Here is a 9,408-nt window from a genome sequence, read left to right as displayed (position 1 = left end):
TAAGACCGCACCTGGAGTATTGTGTGCAGTTTTGGTCTCCACATTTGAGGAAGAGCATTGTGGCTATTGAGGGAGTGTTGGGTAGATTCACGAAGTCAATTCCCGGAAAGGCGGAATGATCATATGTTGAAAGATTGGAGCGACTGAGCTGGTATACACTTGAGTTTAGAAGAATGAGAGAGGATCTGATTGAGACCTACAAGATTATAAAAGGGTTGTATACTCTGGAAGCAGGAAGCATGGTTCCACGGATGGATGATTCCAGAACCAGAGGACACAGTTTAAAAATAAGGGAAAGGCCATTCAGAACAAGGTTGAGGAGAAACGTCTTCACCCAGAGAATTGTGGGTTTATGGAATGCTCTGCCCCAGAAGGCAGTGGAGGCCAAATCTCTGGATACTTTCAGGAAAGAGATGGATAGAGCTGTTAAAGATAATGGAATCAAGTGTTACGGAGATAATACAGGAACAGGATACAGATTGTGGACGATCAGCCATGATCATAATGAATGGTGGTGTTGATTCAAAGGGCAGAATGGCCTATTCCTGCACCGATTGTCTATTGTACCTTGTCAGTTCTACCTCATTCTGTGCCTTGCCCTTGCCTGTCTAACTTCTCAACTGTACCAGCCTCAGACTTACCTCCTTTCTCACTATCTCTTTAGGTTTATCCACACGCCCTCACTGGTTTAATACCTCCCGAGTAGCACTAGCAAATCTCCCTGCTTGGATATTAGACATCTTCCAATTCAGGTGTAATCCATCCTTCTTATGCACGTCAATTCTACCCCAGCAGAGATTCCAATGATCCAAAAATGTGAATCCTTCTCCCCTGTATCAGATCCTTGGCCACGCATTCATCTGCTCTACCCTGCTATTCCTACTCTCACTAGCATGTGGCACCGGGAGTAATCCAGATATTACTACCCACAATGACCTGCTTATTATCCTCCAGGCTAATGTGCTATATTGTCTCTTCAGGACTTAATCCTTTTCTCTTATGTCATTGGTACCATTGTACAGCGATCTCCCACTGATCATTCTCCCCTTTCAGAATACTTTGCACCCTCAGAGCCATCCTTCACCCAGACAGTAGGGAGGCACCACCCCATTCTGATGTCTCACTGTTCGCTACAGAAACTGCAGTCTGTGCTGCAGACTCGAGAGCCCCCTATCACCATCGATCGCGTGGAACCTGATATACCTCACATTACACTAGATACTTGGNNCATCTACCTGACTGGATCGGCAGTTTTCCTAACTTTCTGAAACTGCCACCTATCACACCCCCCGGCTCCTGTAAATTCTTCATTACCTTTAACCATCGCTCCATCTGGTCCATGAAATCCTACAGGATTTGCATCCTCACTTCCTGCAGACAATCAAGATCATTGAAACTTTCCTTAATCTCCTACATCTAACAGGAAGAGCACATCACTGTCCGAATGGCCATCTCTGCACCTTAACAGTCCACACACCCAGAAAAGTCACACAGTCTTACAGCTTTACAAAACACTACTCTAGAATAAATTAGTACCCATATTTTATTTTTAAAAACTTAATCAAAGTATCGTAAGATGTGTATTTAAAGAAATAAACCGTCGCCCTACTGAATGTTGTAGCTTAACTAAAATAAAACAGACTAAGATTTATCTTTGAAGAGACCAAAACCCACTGAGCTGAGAGTCACAGATGAACAGCACTAAACAGAACCTTCGGTCAAATTTGTCCATGTCGACCAGATATCCGAACCTAACCTTATCGCTCTTGCCAGCACCTGGGCCATATCCCGCTAAATCTTTCCTATTCATGTCAAGTATCCAAAGTCCTTAAAAATGCTATAATTGTCAGCCTCCACCACTTCTTCTGGCAGCTTATTCCATACACGCACCACTCTCTGCGTGAAAAAGTTGCTCCTTCGTTCCCTTTTATATGTTTCCCCCTCACCCTCAACCTATGCTCTCTATTTCTGGACTCTCCTACTCAGGGAAAATACCTTGTCTGTTTACCCTATCCGTGCTACCAATGATTTTATAAACCTCTACGGAGGTCACTCCTCAGTCTCCAGGGAAAGAAAGCCCCAGCCTTTTTGCTCTCTTCCTGCAGCTGCAACCCTGACAATATCCTTGTAAATCTTTGTTGAACCCTTTCAAGTTTCACAACATCCTTCCGATTGATGGAAAACAGAATTGCACACAATATTCCAAAAGAGGCCTAACCAATGTCCTGTACATGGCCTTCCAACGTCGATACTCAATGCTCTGATCAATAAAGGAATTACTCCAAACACTTTCTTCAATATCCTATCTCCCTGCAACTCTACGTTCAAGGAAATATGAACCTTCACTGCAAGATATCTTTGTTCATCAACACTATCTAGGAATTTGCCACTTAGTGCTTTTCCAAAATGCAGCATGTCGCATTTATCTGAATTAAATTCCATCTGCCACTTCTTACCCATCTGAACAACATCCTGTTGTAATCTGAGGTTATCCTCTTCGCTGTCCACAATACCTCCAATTTTGGTGTCATCTGCAAACTTACTAACTATACCTCCTATGCGCATATCTAAATCATATATATAAACGACAAAAAGTAGTGGACGCAGCACTGATCCTTGCGGCATTCCACTGGTCATATGCCTCCAATCTGAAAAACAACCCTCCACCACCACCCTGCCTTCTACATTTGAGCCAGTTCTGTATCCAAACGGCTAGTTCTCCCTGCATTCCATGAGATCTAACCTTGCTAACCAGTCTTCCATGGGGAACCTTGTCGAGCGCCTTACTGAATTCCATAGATCATGTCCACCTCTCTGCCCTCATCAATCCTCTGTGATACATCTTCAAATAACTTAATCAATTTTGTGAGACATGATTTCCCACATAGTCATGCTAACCATCAGTAATCAGTCCTTGCTTTTCAGAATACACGCGCATCTTGTTCCACAGGATTCCCTCCAACATCTTGCCCAGCCTCAATGTCAGGCTCACTGGTCGATAGTTCCCTGGCTTGTCCTTACCATCTTTCTTAAATAGCGGCACCACGTTAACCAACCTCTAGTCTTTTGGCATCTCACCTGTGATAATCGATGATACAAATATCTCAGCAAGATGCCCAGCAATCACATTCCCAGCTTCCCAGAGTTCTAGGGTTCACCTGATCAGGTGCTGGGGATTAACCAAGCTTTACGGGTTACATGACTCCCAGCACGTCCTCCTCTGTAAGATGGACATATTCAACATGTCAACATCTATTTCCCCACATTCTATATTGCCCATGTCCTTCTCCACAGTACACACTGATGCAAAATATTCAGTTAGTATCTCTCCCATCTCCGCGGCTCCATGCATAGACTACCTCACTGATCTTTGAGGAGACCTATTCTCTCTCGAGTTACCCTTTTGTTCTTAATGTATTTATAAACACCCTTGGGATTATTCATAACCCTATTTGCTAAAGCTATCTCATGTCCCCTTTCTGCCCTCCTGATTTTCCTCTTAAGTATACTCCTACTGTCTTTAATGCTCAGGGTAGTTGGGGATTTTTGGATTGGAATAAATGCAAAATATTACATCTTGATAAAACAAACGAGGGCATTCTGACACTAATTAAAAACAGGGCCTCGAGTGGTGACATGGAACAAAGAGACCGAGGGATTCGGGTCTTTCAAGTCTGTCACATGCAGACAGGGTGGTTAAGAAGGTGCTTGGCACACTTGCCTTCATTGCTCAGACCTTTGAGTACAAGAGTTGGGACATTATCTTGGATGTTGGGGAAGCCTTTTCTGGAATTCCGTGTCCAGTTCTGGTCATGCTGATATCGGGAGGACATTATGTAGTTGGAGCGGATTCAGAAGATATTTACCAGGATTTGATGGGAATGGATAGTTTGAATTATAAGCAGAGGCTGTATAGGCTGCGACTTATTTTACTGGCGCGCAGGAGGCTGAGGAGTGACCTTATTAGATGTTTCTCAAATCATGGAGGGGTGGTATCAGTAATGTGAACAGCAGGTGTCCTTTACAGGAAGGGACGCAATTCAAGACTGGGTTCATACCTTTTCAGGTGACAGCAGAACAGCTTTAAAAAGGCGTTCGGGAATTTTTTTTTATTTTTGTTCAGATAATAGTTTGTGTGTGGAATGAACTATCAGAGGAAGTGGTAGTTGTGAATCAAATTACAATTTTAGGGTGGCACAGTGATTAGCACTGCTGCCAGGACCCCAGGTTCAATTCCAGCTTTGGACAACTGTCTCTGTGGGACTTGCACATTCTCCCAGTGTCTGCATGGGTTTCTTCCAGGTGCTCCAGTTTTCTCCCAAATGAGAGAGCAGCCCTATGGTCTGGTAGGACAATGCTGCCTTTACTTTTTACACAGTGATGCCACTGTGTCTCTGGGACGGGGAGAGGGAATGCTGAAGGTAGTGGATGGGACACCACTCAGGCACAATGCTTTGTCCTGGAGGATGTTCACTTTCTTTAATAGTGTTGGGGGCTGCACTGATGCAGGCAAGTGGAGAATGTTCCAACGCAATCTGATGTATGCCTGAAAGACAGCAAACAGACATTGGGGAATCAGGGGTTTGGGGATGCTGAGGTGCTCTCCTTGTAGCAAAGGCAATTGAGAGGAGCTGTGACAGAGGGGTTTGGAAAAGTTACACGTTATAATAATAAACCTTACACCCATCAGCTCATTATACAAGGATTACAGGACACACATTAAAGGTTTGGGAAGATTCAAAGGAGAACTTTTATGCAGCAAGTGGGATTCAGATGGAATACAATACTCACACACAATGCAAATATCCAGGTCCTGATGAATTGACTAATTCAATCAGAGTTAGGTGTTACAATGACTGAGATTACCATCTGAATGTCCACCTGTAGTATCCTGTAATAAAAGTTTATAAAACCCATCACTGTCAGTTCAGGTTAGAAACTCGCACCATCCCCTCCTCCTGGCCCAGGATGACTGGACACATTACCCCTTGTGGAGGTCAGCAGTCAGTTCAGGTGGAAATCTATATGGATTTCTAGGTGTTTGCACCTTGGAATTTCATGTGAATGAATAGGTAAGATCTTTGACACATGGGACAGAATATTCCAAGTGTCAGTGAGATGTGGAGAGCAGGATTTGCTTCTTTTTTTTCCTTCCGTGCTGCCGCTGTGCCTCATCAATAAGACATGGGGTGCGAAAGGCTCATGTAGCTCGATGGGCAAGTTGCCTCCATTCTGACCAATGGGCAGCAAGCTCCTCCCACAGAGTATCCCTAAAAACAGAGCAACTCTGCATCCTTCACACTGCCCAGTGCTCCCAGTAAATGTTTAGAAGAATGGGGGCGGGAACTCCTGGAAAAGGCATAACTGTAAAGTTCTAGGAGGATTGTGAAGAGAGAGAGATGCACAGGAGAAGGGGGCAGCAAGTTGTCAGATGGATTATAATTTGCGAAAAATGTGAAGTTGGTCAGTTTGGAGGGGATAATAAGAGAACAGAGTGCTATTTACATGGTGGAAACTGTAGAAAGCTGCATCACAAAGGGATCGGGGGTAATTGTGCAGGAAACACTGAAAGCTAGCAGATTCTGGGTCAGTCACGAAATCAAGGGTTCATTTCAGATTCATCAAGTTTAAGGTAACACCGACACTGGTATGGGGTTTCAGTAGCAATGGAGCTGGGGTGAGGTGGAGACAAGCAACATTTTAGAGATTGGAATTCATGGTGTTTGTGATTGCGTAGATGTCTGATCAGAAGGTCACCTTGGGGTTAAAGATATGACAGCAATATTGTGAAGAGTCTAGTTCTATCTCAGACTGCACCCAGTGAGAGGGAGGGGCGCAGCAGTAATGGAAAGGAATTTGTAATAGAAACTGAAGGTAATGGGTTTAACCATTACGATGTTTCATTGGAGGAAATTGCAGTTAATCGAGTAGTGGGAGTGTGATTAGCAGTTTGTTAACTGAGTAACAGTGGAGCAATGGAGAGGAATGATGGGGAGGGAGAGCTGGGCATTGTCAGTGTACATGTGAAACCTCACACTGTGCTTTTGCACGATGTCACCTCCTGGCAGTGCGTAGGTGAGAAACAGGAAGGACCAAGCATAGATCCTTGAGGGACACCAAATACAAAGAATTCAGAAATGAAAGGGAGAGTGGAGATGGAGCACGATTTACAAATGATAGTGAAGTCAAATGTTAGGTTTTTGTGCAGAATGGATGAGAAGGACATAACCAGTAAAGACAGACAGACAGAACAAGGAACAATACCTGTGAATTGGCGAGGGGGAGTGATGAGGAGGAAACAGTTGGAATGTCTGTAGTTTAGCGAGGCTTGTAAAAGATCAAGGTGAGCTCTGATAAGGCTTGACAAGAGATTGGAGAAAGATGTAAGTTTGGGACAAAAATCAGGCATACCATGTGAGGCAGTTTGTCTCGGTGGGCTAGTGGGAGGGAGAGAAGCAGAAGAGGCAGCTGATCGGATTGTCTCAGTCTTAGTGACAGAGAAACTCAATGTGCTCCTTGCTCTTGTTGGAGGGAAGGATGAAGGAGACAAGATGATGGACAGTGTTTTACAAAGAAACAAAACCAGGGTAAGTGATATTTAAAATGAGTGAACAAACCAAATGTATTTAACTTTTATCCAGAATATTAAAATGTACAACTGAAGTACTTGTTCGAATCCCAGCTCGGCAGATGGGGAAATCTGAATTCAAAAAAAATTAACCGGAATTAGGAATCTCCTGATCTCCATGGAACCATTGTCAATGGCGAAAATAATCCTGCCAACCTGACAGTCGCCCAACAAGCTACTCACTGTAATAATTACTGGTAAGCCTCAACAAAGGAATGAAACTGGATGCACCACTTGGCATCTAACAAGGCATTAGGAAATACAACCACATAATTAGCCCTCGCAACTCTGCAACATCCTGCTCACTAACATCTGTTTTTTTTGTGCCAAAACATGGTGAGCTGTCTCACAGACTAGTCAAGGAACAGCCTCACATAGTCATACTCAGAGTAATGTTGAAACTTTATTGCTGGAACAGCACAGCAGGTCAGGCAGCATCCAGGGAACAGGAGATTCGACGTTTCGGGCACAGGCCCTTCTTCAGGAATTTTTTTTTTAGGGTGTCGGTGGAAGGGTACTGGGTGGTACGGCGGGAAAGGAAGAAGCGGAGTGCTTTGAGTCCTTCGTGATGGGGGATGGAGGTGTACAGGGACTGGATGTCCATGGTGAAGATGAGGCGTTGGGGACCGGGGAAGCGGAAATCCTGGAGGAGGTGGAGGGCGTGGGTGGTGTCACGAACGTAGGTGGGGAGTTCTTGGACTAATGGGGACAGGACCGTGTCGAGGTAATTCAGTAAGGTGTTTGATAATGTTCCCCATGGTAGGCTATTGCGCAAAATATGGAGGCATGGGATTGAGCATGATTTAGTGGCTTGGATCAGAAATTGGCTAGCTGAAAGAGGACAGAGGGTGGTGGTTGATGGTAAATATTCATCCTGGAGTACAGTTACCAGTGGTGTACCGCAAGGATCTGTTTTGGGTCCACTGTTGTTTGTCAACTTTATAAATTACCTGGATGAGGGCATAGAAGGATAGATTAGTAAATTTGCGGATGACACTAAGGTCAGTAAAGTTGTGGATAGTGTTCAGGTAGCGGTTAATATCGCGGCGGCAGTTTGCTATGAAGATGTCGAGGGCAGGTAGGAGGCCAGCACGGGGTGTCCAGGTGGACGGGGTGTGTTGGAGGTGGGAGAGTAATCCCTGAGAGTACTCAGAGTAATCCCTGACAGATAATGGCCAGATACCACCATCACCATCCCTAGATATTAAGAGTGTGATGATGGAAAAGCACAACAGGTCAGGCAGCATCCGAAGAGCAGGAGAATCGACGTTTCGCGCCTAACCCCTACAGCAGCCTGATCTGCTGTGCTTTTCCAGGACAACACTCTCGATTCTGATCTCCAGCATCTGTAGTCTTCACTTTCTCCTGAAATCTCTGGATATGTCCTGTCCCACCAGCAGGACAGACCAGGTAGAGGTGATGGCACAGTTGTGTACACACAGGAACCATTTGCCCTGGGAGTACTCAGCATTGACTTTGGACACCAGGAAGTTCATGGCTTCTGCTGATTACCACGTACATTGCTCCCACGGCTGATGAATCAGTGCTCCACCATGTTGAATAACACTTGGAGGAAGCACTGAGGCAATAAAATGGTGAGAAGCCTACTCTGGGTACAGGATTTCAAAGTCATCTACCAAGAGTAGCTCAACAGCAGGATTACTGACTGAGCTGGTCGGGTCCTCAAGGACATAGCTGCTCAACTGGGTTTGCAGCAGGCGGTAACGGAACCAGCAAGAGGGAAAAACATACTAGATCTTATCAGTATGAATCTGCCAGCTGCAAATGCATCTGTCCATGACAGTATCGGTAAGAGCGACCATCCAGAGTCATTTTGGAGACAAAGCTTCACCTTAAAGTTGAGAAAAACCTCCATTGTGCTGAGTGGTACTATCGCCGTGCTAAATGAGGCAGATGTAGGAACTCAAACTGGATCTCTCTGAGGCACTGTGGGATAACAACAGCAGCAGAACTGTACTCCAGCACAATCTGTAATCTCATAGGTTTGTACATCCCTCACTCACCCATCACAATGGACAAAAAGGAAGGCATGCCATGAGCAGCACCAGGCATACCTAAAAATGAAATGCCAACCTGGTGAAGCTACCAAGCAGGACTATCTTCATATCAAGCAGCATCAGCAGCAAACAACAGAGCTAAGTAACCCCACAATCAATGGATCAGATCAGAGCTCTGCAGTTCTGCCACACCCAGTTGTGAATGATAATGGACAAATAAACAACTCGTTGCAGGAAGCACCACAGATATCCTCACTCTTACTGATGGAGGGGTTTCACACATCCATTCAAAAGATAAGATGACAGCATTTGCAGTACTTTTCAGCCAGATGCAAAGTGAGATGATCCATCTCAGCATTCTCCAGTGGTTCCTAACGTCACAGATGTGAGCTTTAAGCCAGTTCAATTTAGTTCGAATAATATCGAGAAATGGTTAAGTAGTGTAAAGGCTATGGGTCCTGCTAACATTCTGGCAATAATATTGATAGCTTGTGCTCCAGAACTTGCCATCCACCAAGCCACTTACCGCTCCAGCACTGGCACGACCGACAATGTGGAACATTGCCCAGGCATGTTCAACACAAAAACACAGGGCAAATCCAACCAGGCAATTTCCCTCTGTCAGTCCACACTCGATCAGCAGTAAAGTAATGGAAGATGTCATCAACAGGACTATCAAGCAGCAGCTGCTCAGCAACAGCCAACTGAGCGACACTCGTTTTAGGCACCACCAGGGCCACTCAGCTCCCGATTGTGTTACCG

The 9,408-nt window shown here is 45.0% G+C and overlaps 1 long non-coding RNA gene across 2 annotated transcripts in view; it reads right to left on the bottom strand.

Moving 5' to 3' along the window:
* Positions 1–9,408, bottom strand: part of LOC122554808 — an 18,336-nt gene that overhangs the window by 7,776 nt on the left and 1,152 nt on the right. For both annotated transcript variants that reach the window (XR_006313093.1, XR_006313092.1), the window contains exons 2-3: positions 4,792–4,891; positions 2,470–2,472 (exon numbers count right to left, since the gene is read on the bottom strand). This is a non-coding gene — a long non-coding RNA (uncharacterized LOC122554808). The remainder of the gene's footprint in view (positions 1–2,469; positions 2,473–4,791; positions 4,892–9,408) is intronic.

Source organism: Chiloscyllium plagiosum, chromosome 11, assembly GCF_004010195.1.
Source record: "Chiloscyllium plagiosum isolate BGI_BamShark_2017 chromosome 11, ASM401019v2, whole genome shotgun sequence".
Classification (NCBI taxonomy): Eukaryota; Metazoa; Chordata; class Chondrichthyes; order Orectolobiformes; family Hemiscylliidae; genus Chiloscyllium; species Chiloscyllium plagiosum.
This window is presented reverse-complemented; position numbering and strand designations above follow the sequence as displayed.